A 20,557-nucleotide genomic window follows, 5' to 3' on the forward strand; every position below is an offset into this window, starting at 1 on the left:
GATATACAACATATTACACCTAATTACAACAACTTCACATCTTTGTTGCATTTTCTATTATTTTGTATTGAAATTTGTTCATTAGTATATTAAAAGTGGTGGACATATTCAGTAGCCACACAGGGACAAGTGGGGGCAGCTGCCCCCACTGAACTTTTAGTTTTTTTTAAAAAAAATTTAATTTTATATGGAAAGATATTTATATTTGTATAATTGTCTCCACTAAAACTTGACAGTGCACATATATATACTATATATATAACCAAAAGACCATTCACGGTTTTATAAAAAAGAAAAAAAAAAAGAATATAATCTTTCAAAAAAATATTATATTTTTTTTCCCCTTTTATTTCCTACTTTCCTCAAAAAAATAAGATATTCTTTCACACTTTTGACTTTATCACAAACAAATACGCTGTTTACTTCACAAAATACAAACAAATATTGCAGGTAATCTGATATATATATTTTTTATAATCTAAATTTAAAATTATTATTTGATATTATAATTTTAATTAGAAAAAATATTAGTTATTACTATCGAAATTATTTTACGGCTTCTTCTTTCAAAATTTAGTTTGTGTAATTGTTCTTTTAATGAAATCACATATTCACTTACTCTATTATCAAATTGTATCTGGTTTTAACTTATAAAGTTAGTTATCTTCATATCATGCTTTTTATTTTATTTATTTTATTTTTAATATGAATGAATTTTTATTATGAGTAGATTGACAGTCCGACATAATAGTTATTAAGAATGTTTGTTACCATAGAATTTTTTGGAATGAAATTGGTTATCATGTAATTTTATTTTTATTTTTTTTACATATGTAATATAGTAGAATTAGAATAGTTAGATTTAAGTAACTATGTTATAACCAACGGGCAGTGGGGGTTCAAATCTCAGAAGAAACAAGTGTGTATAAAGTACCAACTAGGAAAAAAAAAAAAAAAGTTTCATATCTTATTTTTGATTAATTGAATATGAATTTTTTTTTAGTATATTTATTTGAATGAACTCAATTTTGAAACAGCAATGAAAGGAAGACTAAAGAATGAATGATATTATGGTTGTGTATATTGAGAGAGACATATTTAGTACTGTTGACAATAATGTTATTATTCAACGCTTTTAGAATATGAAAAAATCGTCGAGGGCAGTTATGAATATACTAAATAAAAATATTTGAAATTTGTTCATTACTATATTAAAAGTGGGGGACATATTACTGTACTTTGAGGTTCTAAATGTTCATTTTGCGTAACTTTTCTCAACCTGTATGATTTTTCGGCTCAAAAGAAAGTCCTATATTTGATGTTGGTTGAACGAGGGGTGGTTAAGAAAAGATAATGATGTTCGGTAAAAGTGAACTCTATCTTTCTTTACAAAAAATTAAAATAAAAATTAACCTACCTACTCTATCAATCACGTCTCTTTAATGGTTTAACAGTTGGTGTAATATTATTCTAGGGGTAATTTAGTGATAGGCTCTATAGGAACAGAACGATCTTACTTGGTCAAATATACAACGACAGACTCCCATGTTTCTTTTAGTACTGTATTTTTGAACAAATTCCTTAATTACAAGTCTAAAGATTTTCATATTGATGATATTAATATTGATAATAGTAACGATATCCATCCTATACGAAACTGAAGCTACTAACTACGGATATGATACCAGAAATAAATTGATTTTATATCATCTTTCAATTCGAAGTAGCAAAAGCAATGTCTCCTTGCATAATATGGATTCCAATGGATTCCAAATTATAGTAAATGTGTATAAAATGGGGATAATATTGAAATTTAAACATATGTCCATCACTTGACATTAATTTCCCTCTTTGACCAACCTTGATTATTAATGGAGAAAAGTAACTATTACCAAGTTTCATTTTAAGTGAAAGTATAATTTTTGAAGTCCTGGGAAGGGTATGTGTAATTTTGAGGAGCCTTATTGAAGGTCACTTGTTATTGTAATTTATCCTAGTAATTATCAATAAGATAGAATGGGACTTTGTGGACTCATATTGTGTTTAGTCGAAACAGAAAACGCAAGAAATAAATCAAATACACATATAACAAAAACATACAAATTTACTTGGTTCACCTAAAATTAGGGTTACATTCAAGAGTTGTAGGAATTTTCACTATGATGGTCAAAAAACAACAGCGGATATAGAGATTTCAGAATGAATAAATACCCTCGTAGAGTTGGGATTTAGTGTACAATATCTATCAGGCTCTACACTACCCATCAACTTAAATACTACTCCTTTGTTCAATATTAGATGTTCTCTTTAAAAATTTTGACTCATTATTGTATTTTTTTTTGAATCACATAAAGTCATTTTTAATCATATTCCTTTAATGTACTTATATTATATGCTATATATATCCCATATTACAACTAATATGAAATGGATATAGTATTTATATTCTCATACATTGTGGACAAAAAGAAAGTACATGGGTCTGTAACTATAGAAGAATTGGACATATATGTAACAACTTTTATCAACCCAACTTGGAAAAATATTAAATAGTACTGTATGAGTTACTGAACCTCCCTAGACCCTTCTAGCTATTGACTATATATTAATTTGTGTTGTATTTCTTGGACTCATGGTTGTACCGGCCTGGAATATGATTTTATTTTTATTTTTAGCCTGAAACATGATTGCTTTAGACAATGATATTCGTCATGACTTAAACTGCTAAGATAATGATAAAAATGTTTCAGCATTAATTATTCACTAATCTTATTATAATTAGGATTCACTTTAAGAACTAAATGTCGCCATCCAACGCCCTTTTGTTTTATTTCTTTTTTTAATTTCTGCTTTTAAAAACTTGGATTCTCTCAGGTACAATGAAAAGTTTATGGATTGGAAAGTATTCCCTCTCCTTTTAAAGTAAAAATAAAAGTCATATAATAATAACTGAGATGCCTCGTGAAGAACTCTAAATTTTTTTCCTCCAACCCTCCTGGGTAGAAACACTTGCTAACAAGTGAACTTATTGTAAGCATGTGACTACATGAGGCATCCGATATTCCAATCATTTTTTAGATCAATCAGTCAACTAATTAATGATTGTTTCATTGAATGTTAAATGGTCCATTATTTTTTGATGATATATGTGAAATGAAACCTTAATTGACTGCTAAGTGGGAAATGAACTGGTAGATGGGATGGATGGTTAAATCAAAGTTGATAGGAAAAAATATAAACCTATCCTACCCTCGATAAAATTGATTAGATTTCATTATCAAGGATAATGAAATCAAATCTGACGTGGTTCAGCAAGTAAGAATAATTTTACTATAACTAGAGGAGGTCAAAAGGATTAAATCATATCCCGACAAATCTGGTAATAAATCTTCTATGATTTTACACAAGCGGAAGATCAGGTCAACCATCGATATCAGCGGAACGATTTTGATTCCAATCGACAGCCATAAATAGGGCATCAAGCCATTAAAGAAGGTACGACGTAAAAACTATTATTAATCCCTACTTTTTCTTTAGACCTCCTTGACTAATTGGATCGTCGGAGAGCTCTTGGCAGGCACCACACCGGTGCCGTCAAGGTTCATCGATCTTCTCCTCTCTTCCTTGCAAGAAAACGGTATCATATCGGACTGCGCGAATTTCAGCCTCAACAGTTGGCGCCGTCTGTGGGAACTACGATTCCCTTGAATCAATTAATTACTCGTTGGGTATATACGTTTGCAGTCCGGTATGGTTACCGAAGGAATACCGTCGCAGGGATCTGGTCAAAGGGTAGAGTCGGGTGAAAACCTAGACGTCCCAAACGACTAGGCACGGCTTGCAGCGTTGGAACTACAGGTTCAAACTCTGAGTCAGGGTATGAACCAGTTGATCCAACAAAATGCAACGCTCTTGCAACACCTTGTTCCACCGGCTCAACAAAACTTTCCAGGACAAGATATCTCAGGTCCAAACGGAGGTAATGAAAATCTTGAAGAGAGGGATAATCATTCCCCCCAAAATGAGACTGAAGTGGAACAAAGCCAGGTGGGAACCCGACATAGAGAGGTGGTTCACCTATCTCTCTTATGGAGTTCCCGACCTTCTGAAAGCATAGCCTTCTGTCTTAAGGAAAAGACAAAGAAAGTTACCCATCTCGACTTGCAGATCAAGGATCTCAAAGGGAAAATGGAAGATGTAATGCAGGCTATGAAAGGGAAAGGTCCTGCCACCGTAGACGACCTGGTACAAAGAACCAACTTGCCTTTCAGCCCCGCCGTTATGAAATGTCCACTACCTAGCAAGTTCAGGATGCCCTTGTTCGAAAGCTTCGATGGGACCAAAGATCCCCTCGATCACCTAGAAACTTTTCAAGCTCTTATGCAGTTACACGTTGTGCCAGATGAAATCATGTGCCGAGCTTTTCCCACTACACTTAAGGGATCAGCGAGAGTTTGGTTCAACAAGTTGAAGCCAGGAACCATCAACACCTTCGAAGAATTGAGTAAGCAGTTTGTGAGCCACTTCATTGCAGGTCAGAGGCATAGGAGGCCGGCTACCTACCTGTTTACTGTGGAGCAACAAAAGGAAGAGTCGATTCGGGAATACATCACCCGATTCAACGCAAAGATGTTACAGGTAGAAGAGGCGGACGACAAGGTAGCTTTGACCGCTTTCATAGGAGGACTCCAAACCTCCAGATTCTTGTTCTCCTTATCAAAAGAACCTCCCACCAGCATGATAGAGTTGCTAGTCAGAGCGCAAAAACACATCAACGCTGAAGACACCATGAGTGGAAGGAGAGGACAAGAAGAGGCCAGCCCCTCTCGCTAGGGATGAAAATAATACCAAATATAAGAAATCGTTCTTTAGCCAGAGTGACAACACATATCATGAGAATGACTCAGATGAGTATACCGACTAGAAATTTTCTCGCGGCTGGAATTAGCCTTATCAAGTCATTCACAATAAAGACTGGGGGCATCTTAGTTAATCAGTTTAAATGGAGGGTAGCTCCATCACGTGTTATTTTGTTTTTAATAATGATGGTCTTTAATAAACTTCCTTTTAGTTTATAAGTGCAGTATCCCCGTACTATAAGGGATAGTAAATGAGAGTCCTGTATTACAAGGACCCGGGCTGAATGAATCCCGTAATCCGTATCCCCGTACTATAAGGGATAGTAAATGAGTGTCCTGTATTACAAGGACCCGGGCTGAATGAATCCCGTAATCCGTATCCCCGTACTATAAGGGAATAGTAAATGAGTGTCCTGTATTACAAGGACCCGAGTTGAATGAATCCCGTCATCCATATCCCTGGACTATAGGGGATAAGTATCTTGTATTATCAGGACCCGGGTTAAATGAATCCCGTAATCCATATTCCTGTAATATAAGGATAATAAATGAATGTCCTGGACTACAATGACCTGGGTTGGATGAATCCCATAATTAATATCCCTTTACAATAAGGGATGGTAAATAAAAATCCTTTATTAAAGAGGTGAGCTGGGTAAAACTCGTAAAGTTCAATTCCTTTACTAAAGGGACGAAACTTGTATAATTTATTCCCTTATAAAAGGAAAAGTACTGTTCCCTTGGGTAACAAAAAAAAAAAAAAAACCCTGAGTTACTATTCACATGAATAGTGCCTGCAGGAATAGTACCCGCGGGGGTACTGTTCATGCACAGTACCCGAGGGTCTGTTCCCTCGGGTGAAAAAAAAAAAAAAAAAAAAAAAAAAAAAAAAGAGTATTATTATTATTTATTACATTCCCAAAACTAGACGTGCAAGCTTGGGAATGGGGGGCAACTGATAGGGAAAAATATAAACCTATTCTACCCTCGATAAAATTGATTAGATTTTATTATCAAGGATAATGAAATCAAATCTGACGTGGTTCAGCAAGTAAGAATAATCCTACTATAACTAGAGGAGGTCAAAATGATTAAATCATATCCCGACAAATCTGGTAATAAATCTTCTATGATTTTGCACAAGCGGAAGATCAGGTCAACCATCGATATCAGCGGAACGATTTTGATTCCAATCGACAGCCATAAATAGGGTATCAAGCCATTAAAGAAGGTACGACGTAAAAACTATTATTAATCCCTGCTTTCTCTTTAGACCTCCGTGACTAATTGGATCGTCGGAGAGCTCTTGGCAGGCACCACACCGGTGCCGTCAAGGTTCATCGATCTTCTCCTCTCTTCCTTGCAAGAAAACGGTATCATATCGGACTGCGCGAATGTTGTTTCATCATCGCTGTTAATCGGGTAAGTTTCATGCATTACGCGTATATCAAAATATATGTCTACACAACCTCACATGATTTAAAGAGAACAATTTTTTATGTGTTTCTGCTCCGTACTATAAGGGCCTGAACTGAATGAAGCTCGTAATTGTTGTCCTCCATATCAATTACCCTCCATATTAAAAGGGGTCAAAATCAACTTGTAAAATATACTTTCCATTTTAAAGAGCGAGCTAAGTGAAGCTCGTAAAATATATTTTCCTTAATTATGGGTTCATCTTTTGTTTTCAGGTAAGTTAATTGTTGCATCTACCACCTAACTTTTTGTTGTCCATTAATCAAATATATGATGGAATATAATCCCACCCATCCTACACATGCAAGTACTTATACAATTATTCATAAAATTGACGTAACATGTAATTGTAGACATTCATGTCACAAAAATTTATCATGAAATTAATCAATTACAATACAATCCCATCAAGTCTCATTTGATTTTATATGTAGAATATTAATGGAGTAGTCCAACCAAATTTATAGGTTTATTGCTTTAAAATTATATGAAAATAAGTGGATCCACAGTCTAAAAAATAAATTCATTTCAATCCATGCATTATTTTTTATTTATTTTATAATTATTATTTGATGTGTATCATGAAAAAATTATCACGACTATCGAGTATCATCTTCTAGACCACAAGTATATTGAGCATGGAGGAACATATATAGTGTAGTAGCTACAGATCGAAATAAGACACATTAAAGAAAATAACCCATGTTTGTATTCTAGTATCGCTTTCAATGGCTGCATGAAATTTTTGGTTTAACAAGGGGCTTTATTCTAGTCCGTGCAAATTATTGGTAGGAAACAAAGAACTAGACATGTTTTACTTGATGAACATTGCATAATATAATGTTAAAAATAAGACAAGTAGTGTGCATGCACGTGGATTTCCAAGAAAAAGCTTGTGATGGGTCAAATAAAACAAGTTCCCAATCCAATATGTAAAAATTCTCACCCTAGTAATTTTTGTTTTTGATATTTTTTTTTATTTTTTTATTTTTATTATTATTTTTTAACATGAATCAGATTCACATCTATAATCTTAGGTACTCAAACCTGGGCTGTTTGATAATTGATATTGAAAACAGTGTTTTTTTTTTTTTTTTTTTTTTTTTTTTTTTTTTGTTCTGGACTTGATTTTTTGTTTTTCGAGTAATGGGGCTTGGATCATTTAAATTAGTTTTTTTTTTTTAACCTAATTAAACTTGTTAACCAAGTCGTGCTTAATTAATCATTTAAATATGCACTTAACTGGGGCTTAACAATTTAATTTGATAGTGCTGAAAAAAAAAAGAGAAAAGAAAAATCCAATTCTTACCAGTCTCTGTTATTGGTTGTTGTAGATTTTAGTGTAGACCTGACTTACACCATAACCCCAAAGACCCTAATTCCGAATCACTTTTCATTGCCCTAACCTTAAACCCCAAGGCTTACCGCGTTTTCCTTCACCATCTCTCGCACGACTGCATACCCACAAGGGGGGTGCTGTTTGGTTTTGTTTGTTGGTCTCCCTTGCCATGATCCAGATTAATTTCTTGTTCTATCTTGTTCTAAGGATGATCTATTTTAGTTTTTATCTTACTTGTTTGATCAATATGATAGATAAATTGAGTAATTATAAGTTAGTTTTTTAATTTTGTTATGCAGCACAACCTTTTATTAAATTTTCAAATATTTTTCTGGGAGTTTTTTATTTTTTATTTATTATGTCTTTTGGATTTTTTTAAATTTTATAATTTTGATCATGATATTAAGGTTGGGTTAAATCATTGTCACTTAAATTGGGCAATTTTTTCTAAATTTTTATTGTGTAGTTACTAGTTAACACTTACTTTCCAATCTTTCCTAATACATTCTAAATGAAAAGAATGAGTAGTTTAAATAAAATTAATAAGATTGAAATGTCCATCTTAATTATTATATGTAAATAAGCATTTTTTTAAAATATATTTTAAACAGTTATGGAGAAATATTATAAAAGAAAATCAGGGTTGGTAGCTCGGCCACCTCTTATAGGGAGAGATGATGATTGAATATTGAAGCAAAGTCGTTCCGACATCAACTTAGAAAATCTTCCAGCGGATCCAGGATTACGAACTCGAATCTTGGATTATCATCCTAATATTCGAGATGACATTCGTAGAGCATATTATCTTAAGGGTCCTTGTCAATCCAAGACACATCGTTTTCCCTATACGAGTTTTGGGAAAGCATCACGCCGTTTTAAGCCTGCTTGGTTTAGTAAATATTCTAATTGGCTAGAATATAGTATAACCAAAGATGCAGCGTTTTGCCTATGTTGTTATCTTTTCAAGCCGGATATTGGAGAACAAACAGGAGGTGAATTGTGATGACCTTATGGGCGGGTGTGCCGTGCGCGGGTGCAAGAGACACTGTCAGGCTACCACACTGGCTAGTTACGGGTGTACAAGTCCCATATCGCCTGGGTAGAGGAAAGGTGAAGTGCTTATATGTAAGTGCATCATCTCCAATTGGTATGAGGCCTTTTGGGGTGAAACCCGAGAGCAAAACCGTGCGGGCTCAGGCCCAAAGCGGACAATATCATACCATGTGGTGGAGTGGGTTGTTACAAATGGTATCAGAGCCTGACCCAGCCGGAAGTGTGCCGACGGGGACGTCGGGCCTCCAATGAGGGTGGATTGTGATGACCTTGTGGGCGGGTGTGCCGTGGGCGGGTGCGAGAGACACTGTCAGGCTACCACACTGGCGAGTTACGGGTGCACAGTCCCACATCGCCTGGGTAGAGGAAAGGTGAAGCGCTTATATGTAAGTGTGTCACTTCCAATTGGTATGAGGCCTTTTGGGGTGAAGCCCAAGAACAAAGCCGTGCGGGCTCAGGCCCAAAGCGGACAATATCATACCATGTGGTGGAGCGGGTCGTTACATGAATCTTTTGTGGGTGAGGGGTTTTCAAATTGGAAGAAGAAAGAAAATTTCAAACTTATGTTGGAGGTCCCAATAGTGCCTACAACTAAGCTTGGTGAAGCTTTAGTGAACTAAAAACAACACATTCAAACAATTTTATGCAAGCAGTCGCACCAACCTAGAAATGAATATCGGACTCGTTTGACTGCATCAATTGAATGTATCCGATATCTTTTACACCAAGGACTTGCCTTTCGTGGCCACGATGAATCTGAAGATTCAAACAATCAAGGGAACTTCCTCACACTTTTGAGATTTCATGCTCGTCACAATGAGGAAGCTAGAGCCGTTGTATTGGAAAATGCTCCTGAAAATCTGAAGTTAACATCACCTGAAATTCAAAAAGAGATTGTAAATGCCATTGCAACAGAGGTTGTCAATTTTATTATCAGAGATATTGGAGATGGATGTTTTTCTATTTTAATTGACGAGTCTCGTGATGTATTGATAAATGAGCAAATGGCTATTGTGTTACGTTACGTGAAGAATGAAAGTGTGATTGAACGTTTTATTGGTATGGTACATCAGACTGATACAACTACTCTCTCACTCAAGATGGCGATTGATAATGTATTTTCTACACATGGATTGAGCATTTCTAGATTGCGTGGATAAGGCTATAATGGGGCTAGCAATATGTAAGGTGAGTTCAACGGTCTCAAAACGCTTATTCTGAAAGAGAATAAATTTGCTTTTTATGTTCATTGTTTTGCTTACCAACTTCAGTTGGCTCTTGTTGCCGTGGCAAAGAATCATGGCCAGATTTCCACTTTTTTTCGTATTTGTTGCTAATGTGGTGAATGTAGTTAGAGCCTCATGTAAACGTCGTGATATGCTTCGTGAGAAACAAATTGCTAAAGTTATTGATGGACTTAGCAATGGCGAGCTCACAAGTGGGCAAGGCCTAAATCAGAGCACTTCTCTTGTATGTGCAGGAGACACCCGTTAAGGCTCACATTATGGTACTATAATTAGCTTGATTACATTGTTCTTATCTGTAATTGTTGTTCTTGAGTTTATCGAAAAGGATGGATTGAAATTTGATCAAAGAGGCGAAGCATCTACTCTACTTGGGTTAATACAATCCTTTAATTTTGTATTTAATCTCCATTTGATGAAGACATTGTTGGGCATGATAAATGAATTATCCAAAGCACTACAAAGAAAAGATCAAGATATCGTGAATGCCATGGAGCTTGTCAAAGTATGTAAGCAACGATTACAAATGATGAGGGATGATGGATGGGATTCTTTGCTTGATGAAGTTTCTTCCTTTTGTGAGAGACATGAGATTGATGTTCCCAACATGGATGATATGTTCATTACTCAAGGACAACGATGACGTAATGCGCAAGAAATGACAAACTTGAATTACTATCGTGTTGAGTTGTTTTATTCTGTCATAGATATGCAACTTCAAGAGCTAAATAATCGTTTCAATGAGGCCAATACTGAGTTACTTCTTTGTGTGGCATGTCTATGTCCAGATGATGCATTCTTTGCTTTTGACGAGCAAAAGATCACTCGCTTTGCTGAATACTATCCAAAAGAATTTTCTGCAGCCAAGCTCATAGAACTTAGTAGTCAACTTGAAACTTATATTCTTGATATGCACTCTAATATCAGGTTTGAAGGATTGAAAGGGATTTCCGCTCTTGTAAAAAAAATGGTTGAAACAAAAAAAGACAAGGTGTATCCATTGGTGTATCTACTTGTGACATTAGCATTAATCTTACCAGTCGCGACTGCCACGGTGGAAAGGGCATTTTCTGCTATAAATATTGTAAAGAATGAATTGCGTAATCGGATGGAAGATCAATTTATGAATGATAGCTTGGTTGTGTATATTGAAAAAGAAATATTTAGGGGCATAGATAATGAACCTATCATTCAACGCTTTCAAAAGATGAAAAGCCGTCGAGGGCAGTTGTAATTGTATTCAATGAAATTTAATCAATCAATATTTTGGATCTTATATGTGTCAAGTATTCTACTTAAGTTCTTTTTATTTAAATATCATATCAACTTGTTTCCTGTTTAGTTCTTTAGATAAACAAATAAATTCTTTTATGGGTATTTTCAATTCACATTATTGAAGAACATTTAGTTTCCATCTTAGTTTAAGATAAAGATAATAAAATACAATCTTGTTTGCTTTGGTTGTCAAGATTTACTATGTGCTTGGGACTTAGAGAATGGGTATGATTGCTTTGGAATGGTTCCTGGACTCCTAGTTCATCCAGTATCTGTATCTCACCTTGCCAGGTAATTCATTTTTTGTCTTTTGAAAATAGTGACTTTTTTTTTTTTTAAAAAAATGATTATAGATACTAAACTAGATACTAATTCTATATTTTCCTTTGAAAATAGTGACTTTGCTATGTTTTTTTTTTTTTTTTGATGTGAAAATTCTATTTCTGCCTTTAATTTTTTTTTCTCCTATCAAATATACTATGCCCCCATTGGAATGAAATCCTGGCTCTGCCCCTGACCCTAGCCAATCACAATATTATTCATTTTTGACTCTTCTGGATCAGAGACTTTTCAGGAGGTCACCCATCCTGGTACTACTTTTAAGTTAAGTACGCTTAACTGTGGAGTTTTGGTGGGTTCACGATCATCACGGATTTAAAACGCGTTATGTCATAAAAGGGTGTTGAATCTGTATATAACACTTGCCCCATCCACACCCAGGTGATGTGGAATTGTGCAACAGTAGCTCGCTCAGTGTGGTAGCCTACTGGTGCCACCTGCACACGCTCCCGCCCACAAGGTCACCACAATCACCTTCCTTGAAGGGTGTTGAATTTACATATAACACTTGCCCCATTCATACCCAAGCGATGTGAGATTGTGCACTTGTAACTCGTCTTGTGTGGTAACCTACTGGTACCACCTGCACGCGTTCACATACACCCGCCCACAAGGTCGCCACAATTACCCCCTTTAGGGTTCAACGTCCCCGTTGGCCACACTTTCGACTGGGTTAGGCTCTGATCCCATTTGTAACAACCTTTATCCTAGCCAGACATAATACTATCCGCTTTTGGCTCCCCTGGACCAAAGACTTCCTAGAGGGTCACCCATATATCCTGGTACTACTCTAGGTTAAGCAGGCTTAACTTCGGAGTTTTGGTGGGTTCACAGCCATCACGACTTTAAAATGTGTTGTATCATATAAGGATGTTGAATCTATATATAGCACTTGCCCCATCTATACCCAGGTGATGTAGGATTGTACACTTGTAACTCACCCAGTGTGGTAGCCTACTGATACCACCTGCACATGCTCACACACATTCACCCACAAGGTTGCCACAAAGTAGCTGAATCTTTTTGATGGATTTAGGTAGGGAAGGGAAAGGAAGGGAAAACGATAAAAAAAGGAAACTTGAAAACAGACCTCTTAGAGCATCTCTAATGCTCTCTCATTTAAGCTCTCAAACTCAAAATATGAGAGTTGGGTAAATAAAGCCCTCTCCAATGGGCTCTCATTTGAGCTCTCAAATTTTGAAATTCTCAAATCTCCTCTCACATGTTTGCCAAGTCTCTCATTTCCCAATACGATGCCGTTTGGAATCACAATCTGAAACTCGCATCTCTCTCTCCTTGTCTGTTGCAATATAAAGAGGAAAAGTTCCCGGAAAATCATTCGATCTGAACCAGAGGAAGAAAATCGATGACGAAACGAGAGTTACTGATGGACCTCGATCTCGATCTTGACGGTTCCGGGCTGTTAGATCATATCTTTGTCTCTTCCAATTGCGATTTAGGGCAAGTTTGCGAGTTACAAAGAGAGGGGGGCAAGCTTAAGAGTTGAGAGACAACAACTGTAGCTTGCGAATGATGAACCTGAACTAGAGCAGCGGGTGATGAAAATTGAAAGATATGGGTTTTGAACTTCTAATTCTTGTTGATTTTATAGTTTGCAGTTGCACAGAAAGAGAGAAAGGGTGCAATTTCAGAGTTGAGAACGAGAGAATAGAGATTAAGGCGATTGGGAAGGCTGAAATGATTTGCCCTAAAAAAATATATATATATTTTTAATAATAATATAATCATATATATATAATATACATATATATATTTATGAATTTCTAAAAAAGAAAAAAAAAATATAATAATATAATCAAATATATAAATTTATATATATATATATATATATATATATATATATATATATATATATATATATATATATATATATTGTTCCTTTTTTGACCAAATATTTTAAATTTTTGCTTCTTTTTAATTAGGTTTAATTTTAGTTTCCTTCTAATGTCTACAACTTGACTTGGAATATGCTTAATATTAATATTACTGATGCAAATATGAATGGTTGGAATAGTAGTTGAAAAATAATGGTGGTTGTGTCAAAAAATAGCATTTTGTATGAAATGCACCATTGAAACAGAATTGCTAAAATGTAACATTTTGACACTGTAACACCTTTCAAAATATAGATTTGGCATGCGAAAATGGCTTTTAGCATTGGAGATGCTCTAACATAACATAAAGAATTTTAGTCCAGTCCATACATGTAAATATATATATCTAAAAAAAAAAAGTGGATATATCTTGTATTTTGAAAATTTAAGCAAATTACCCCTGATCAACAATTTTGCCCAAATTTTTTCTAGAACCCCAAAATACTCTTAAGGTAATTTTAGATAAATTTTTTTTTGAAAAATTAAAAATAAAAATAAATAAATATAGGGTTGTTATTAAAATGCCTTATTTTTTATTGTTGTAAATTTAAAATTATTATTATTATTATATTTATTTTTATTTAGTTCTAAAGACATTTTAGGTATTTCAGTTTTCAAATTTAGGGATTATTCGTATTGGCATAAATTGAAAAATGTAAAATACATAGTAATTTTTTGAACACCAAAGAATATGTGGTAATTTTTGAACACCAAAGAATATTTGGACATTTTTGTATATAGCAGATTTTTTATTTTATTTATTTATTTATTTATTTTTTGCACTTTACTTAATAATAAAATACAACCCTAATCTAATTTCAAATCTTTTAAAGGATGAGACTTTCTTCTGTGATCGCGCCGCCATGCCTTTCCTTTCCTCTCCCCTCCCCTTTGTAAGCCCCGTTGTTGCCCTAGAAAAAGTACCAATTTTCCTTGTGAAAAAAGAAAACCCTAACCCCTTCCCGGTTCTCTTACCAGAAGTATCAGTTCTCTTGCTATCTGAATTTTTGTGAAGTCACAATTTATCGATCCCAAGATTCGGTTCTCTCTTTTCGGTTCGATTCACTTGTGGTCGTGGTTGAAGATGGTGAACAGAAGAAGGCAACAATGGTCCATAGGGCGATCTTTTTACACAAAATTGCAAATTCCATATGAAGCATCTGATATGGTTTGCTTGAGAGTAGATCGACATAACTATAGATACAACAGTGATATGGTGGAAGTCAATCGCACTACCACAATACGTGTGTACCCTATGCCGTCGTGTGTCATGGAATCTGATGACTTGTCGCGCAGATTTTTTAATTTCTTCGTGTTCCGCATGGGAGTTACCGGTGATGACCGGATGTATCACGATGCTCTCTCTTTATCGCGCGCCTTCCACCACCATAGAAGTGATATTCCAGACAATGCCACACCCGTAGTTATTACTAAAATACTAATCCACACATCCTCTGATGAGGAGGATCCTGTGGATGTTGACGGCGAGGGTGAGTCCGATTTTGATGAAATTGATCATAATGATGATTGGCCACTGGTTCGGATTCTACAAGCGTCCATGACTAACACTCAGGGTTTGAATGGATCAATGGCTTGGGCTATACAGGAGTCCATGGACGAGTACGTCGCGTTGAAACTTGTACCCGCAAATCAATCATCCATCGACGCCTTGGGGAAGATGACATTTTATCACTCTTGCACAATTTGTCTCGAGAAATTCTGTGATGAAGAATCCATCACTCGCATGCCCTGCTCTCACGTCTATCATGGAGATTGCATTACTAAGTGGCTTAAGACCAACCACTCCTGTCCGCTTTGCCGTTTCAAGATGCCAACCACTTGATTCAGCTTAGGTTCTGTTTTCTATTTTGTATACTGTGAAGGTTTATTCAAGATTTTATTGTTTTTGATTTAGTGTACTCATTCAATATAGAAACCATTTTTTGGTTGTGCTAAAACTTCATCATGACCACTTGTACATAACATGAATAACCTATTATTATCTGAGATGGAATGAATAACATGCCTAAGATGGAATTTGTAGTGAATTGTCAAACCTATCTCACATGCTGCAATGTTAAAGTTTAAGGCCTAGAATAGTTGACAATATTTTTAAACTTTTAAAATTTTAGTAAGCACCACAACAAGATAGAATACAAGATTCAATACTCGGCTTGTTTCAATCTAAACACAACACCAAGGTTCAATACAGTCCCAAGGAAGAAAGAGCAAAAGAAAAAGAAAAAGAAAATTACTTGATCTAGACAAAGAATGAAGCAATAGTATATGAACTTAAAACGCCAAATAGACAAACTCCATCATTTGTTAATTTCCTGAAAATCACAGTAATGAAATCTCTCATTTAATGCATATCATTGCCAAAATTTGTTGTAGTTCCTTGTAGATCACACGCGCGCACCAACTCGCTCACAGGGAAAAACCAGCTTACCGAGGCTGTTGAAACAAAGAGCAAACCAGAAATCAACATTAACAAAACTTCACAAGCTTCCTGATTTGAAGAGACTAATTTTATTGAAATTATCACCCTGGCTCAGCTTGGCCCTTGAGTTCCAGAAAAACTATCAAATTTAACTAGTTAAACAGAGAACAAGCCCCATGGTTTTGCCAGACTCCCACTTATTAAAAAAAAAAAAAAATGGTTTTGCCAGACTCTTACTAGTTGGTCATGTGAAATCCGGGTAGGTTTTATTTCTATGTATGAAACTCCAAAATTTGTTGTAGTTCCTTGTATATCGAACAAGCCCCATAGCTTCACCGTTTCAAGATTCCAACCACTTGATTTAGCTAGGTTTTATTTCTATGTATGAAACTCTATCTACCAGTTTTGTATCCATTGATTTTTTTTTTTTTTTGACAAGTAATAATAAATTAAAAAGGGCGTTCAATAGGGGAACGCGTCCCGTAGACAAAGGAAATGGGGTTTAAGGCCCCAAAGAATCCAAAAAAGAAATTAAATCAACAGAAGAGGAACACAAACTTCTGTTCACATAACAAAAAAGAGAGCGAATAATAAAAAGTTTCAGTGTCGCTGTAGACGACTCCTTCCCTTCAAACATTCTACTATTTCGCTCCTTCTAGATACACCACCAAATACAATGTGGTTCAGATCTCCAATAAGCACGAACGCTCCTACTCACACGACAACCTCTCCAAGTATGAATTAGCTCCCTAGTAGAACGTGGCATTACCCAACACATGCCAAATAGACCAAGAATGAGATTCCAGCAATCGTGCACTGCAGAGCAATGCAGTAGGAGATGATCAACTGACTCTCTATCCTACTTACATAAACAACATCAATTAACAAGAAAATTTTCCCTTTTCCTTAGATTATCGATCGTCAGAATCTTTCCCCAAACAGCAGTCCATACAAAAAATGCCACCCTAGTAGGAATCATGGAGCACCAAATAGTCTTCCAAGGAAAATCATAGGATGCAAAATTAGACAGACATAAAAACAAGGACCTTACTGCAAAATGCCCGTGAGAGGAGGGAATCCAAATCAAATTGTCAAAACCCCTGCCAATTCCTTCTTGCTGATACAATTGATCCAAAAAAAATGCTTACCTCTTCCAACTCCCAATCCTGAAATGAACGCCGAAAATGAACATTCCACGTAATCCCACTATTATCAAGATGATAACAGTTAGTAACTATGGCATGTTTATCAACTGCAATACTATATAACCTGGGAAATGTACGACATAAAGGCTGGTTCCCACACCAAAGATCATCCCAAAAGTGAACGCAACTACCATCCTAAACTCTGAATCTGATATGAGAGGAAAAGGCATCCCATCCTTGTCGAATGGATTTCCAAGCCCTAACTCCTCCCGCAATAGAAACCGGACGTGTAGTCCAACCGCTAACATCTTCCCCATACCTGCAAGACACTAATCTGCGCCAAGGACGATGTTTTTCCTTCTCGTATCTCCATAACCACTTACCCAGAAGAGCTTTATTAAAAGGGATCAATCGTCTAATACCAAGACCCCCCAACATTATAGGTTTGCAAACTTGCTCCCATCTAACAAGATGATACTTGAACTCATCTCCCCTTCCTCCCCAAAGGAAATTCCTTTGAATTTGTTCAATTCTATCAGCAACGGAGCATGGAATTTGGAACAAAGAAAGAAAATAAGTGGGAAGGCTTGATAAAGTGCTCTTGATAAGAGTTACTTTATCCCCTTTACATAAATATTTATTTTGGTATATAATGAAGGTTTCCTCTTTTGGCTTCTTGTTTATTTTTTTAGACATAATTACTGTTTATGCTATTGTTTATTTATTGATAATTGTACAATTATTTGTTAAAATATTTGAATAATTGGTTGAGAGCATATATAATTTCTTAAACCCTCCCAAAAAAAAAAAAAAATGTAATATACTTTTTAATCAAAGAGAGGCTAATATGAAACTAACTTGTACAAGATTTAATACTCTAACCACCACACCAAGGTTCAATACATGCTTATAGCCAATTGACCGCCGTCCGGCAAAAGAAAAAGGAAAAATGTATATAATAATAATAATAATAGTGTCAAAGAAAAAAAATGTATATAATAATAATAAAACACATAAGCTTATGTAAAAAACATTACTATTGTCAAAATTAAGAGTCCAACAAAAAAATGGGCCATATTCCCTAAGAGCATCTCCAATGGCCTCTCAAATTCAAAATATAGCAAGTGGATGAAAATAAAGTACTCTAATGAACACTCGAAAGACCTCTCATATTTTGAAACTGTCAAAAGTATTGTCAAATATAGTAGAAAGCATCTCCAATGTCCTCTCAAATGGCCTCTTAAACTCAAAATATAGCAAGTGGATGAAAATAAGGCACTCTAATGGCCTCTCAAAAGATCTCTCATATTTTGAGATTGTCAAACGTATTGCCAAATATAGCAGCTCTCAAATGGCCTCTCAAACTCAAAATATAGCAAGTGGATGAAAATAAAGTATTCCAATGGGCTCTCAAAATACCTCTCATATTTTGAGATTGTTAAAAGTTGCTAAAATGAAAATAAGGCACTCCAATAAACTTTCAAAACATGGAATAGTTGTTGTGTCAAAAAGTAACATTTTGGATGAAATGCACCATTGGAGCAGAATTGCAAAAATATAGCATTTTGACATTGTAGCTCCTCTCAAAATATAGATTTGGCATGAAAATATAGCATTTTGCTTTGGAGATGCTCCTTTCAAACTCAAAATATAGCAAGCGAATGAAATTAAGGCACTCCAATGCCAAATATAGTAGCTCACAAAAGACCTCTCATAATTTTATACTTTTCTTGTTAGTTCTAATTTAAATATAACATTTTGGATGAAATGTACCATTGGAGCAGAATTATTAAAATATAGAATTTTGACACTGTACCTCCTTTTAAAATATAAATTTGGTATAGAAATATAACATTTTGCATTAGGGATGCTCTAAAGATCAAAGTCCATTTTCAAAAAATAAAAATGAAAAAGAAAAAGAAAAAACAAAACCCTAATCTAATTTCAAAACTTTTAATGGGTGATCTAAGGCGTTTGCTTACTCTGTTTGGGTTCTTCTTTTCCTTGTGATAGTAGGAATTTGTTTAAGAAAAGGAAGAATTTGTTTAATAAAGCTGGGTACTACCAAACCCTAACCCCTAATAATTTAAATAAGTTTTTAGTCTAACATAATGTAAAGAATTTTTGTCCAATCCATATGCGTAAACAAGTTAGTTTTTGAAATAATATACCCTATTATTACATATAAAAAAAGTGCATATATCCTGTATTTTAAAAATTTATGGAAATTACCCCAAATCAACAATTTTGACCAAATTTTTTCTAGAACCCCAAAATACTCTTAAGGGAATTTTAGATATATATATATATATATATATATATATATATATATATATATTGAAAAAATGAAAATAAAAATAAAAATAAATAAAATATGGGGTTGCCATTAAAAAGCCTTATTTTTATTATTTTAAATTTAAATTTTAAATTATTATTTTTTATATATTTATTTTATTTTATCCTAAAGGCATTTGAGGTATTTCAGTTTTGAAATTGAGGAATTGTCCTTATTTGCACAAATTGAAAAATATAAAAGAAGTAGTAATTTTTTTTGAACACCAAAGAATATTTGAACATTTTTGTATATAGCATATATATATATATATATATATATATATATATATATATATATATATTTGCACTTTGCCTACTATTAAAACACATAAGCGCCCATGTAAAGAAAGACTACTGTAGTCAAAATTAAGAGTCCAACTAAAAATGGCCCATATTCCCTAAAGATCCAAGCCTATTTTCAAAAAAAAAAAAAAAAGAAAAAAAGGGAAAAAAAGAAAACCCTAATCTAATTTTAAACTGTTATAGCCGCTCGCCGCGTTGCGTTGCCTTGTCTCTCCTTTCCCCTTTGTAATCCCCCTTGTTGCCCTAGAAATAGTACTTTCCTTGTGAAATTAGGAATTCGTTGAAGGAAAGGAAGAATTCGTTTAAGGAACTAAACCCTAACCCCTTCCCGATTCTCTTTCCAGAAGTATCGGTTCTCTTGCTATCTGAATTTTTGTGAAGTCACAATTTATCGATCCCAAGGATCGGTTCTCTCTTTCCGATTCGATTCTTTCGTGGTCGTGGTTGAAGTTGTCCGCTTTGCCGTTTCAAGATGCCAACCACTTGATTCAGCTTAGGTTCTGTTTTCTATTTTGTATACTGTGAAGGTTTATTCAAGATTTTATTGTTTTTGATTTAGTGTACACATTCAATATAGAAACCATTTTTTTAACTGCAAATGAATAACATATCATCTGAGATGGAATGAATAACATGAATAACCTTTACCTGAGATGGAATTTGTACTGAATTGTCAAAGTTATCTCACATGCGGCAATGTTAAAGTTGGCCTAGAATAGTTGACAATATTTCTAAACTTTTAAGGACTCGTGTAGAATTTTAGTAACCACCGCAACAAGATAGAATACAAGATTCAATATTCGGCTTGTTTCAATCTAACTACAACACCAAGAGCAGCTGCTAATAATCTGACAA

Source organism: Cornus florida, unplaced genomic scaffold, assembly GCF_030987335.1.
Source record: "Cornus florida cultivar Cherokee Brave unplaced genomic scaffold, ASM3098733v1 CherokeeBrave_3.0.0_Hap2_Chr03, whole genome shotgun sequence".
NCBI classification, from domain to species: Eukaryota; Viridiplantae; Streptophyta; class Magnoliopsida; order Cornales; family Cornaceae; genus Cornus; species Cornus florida.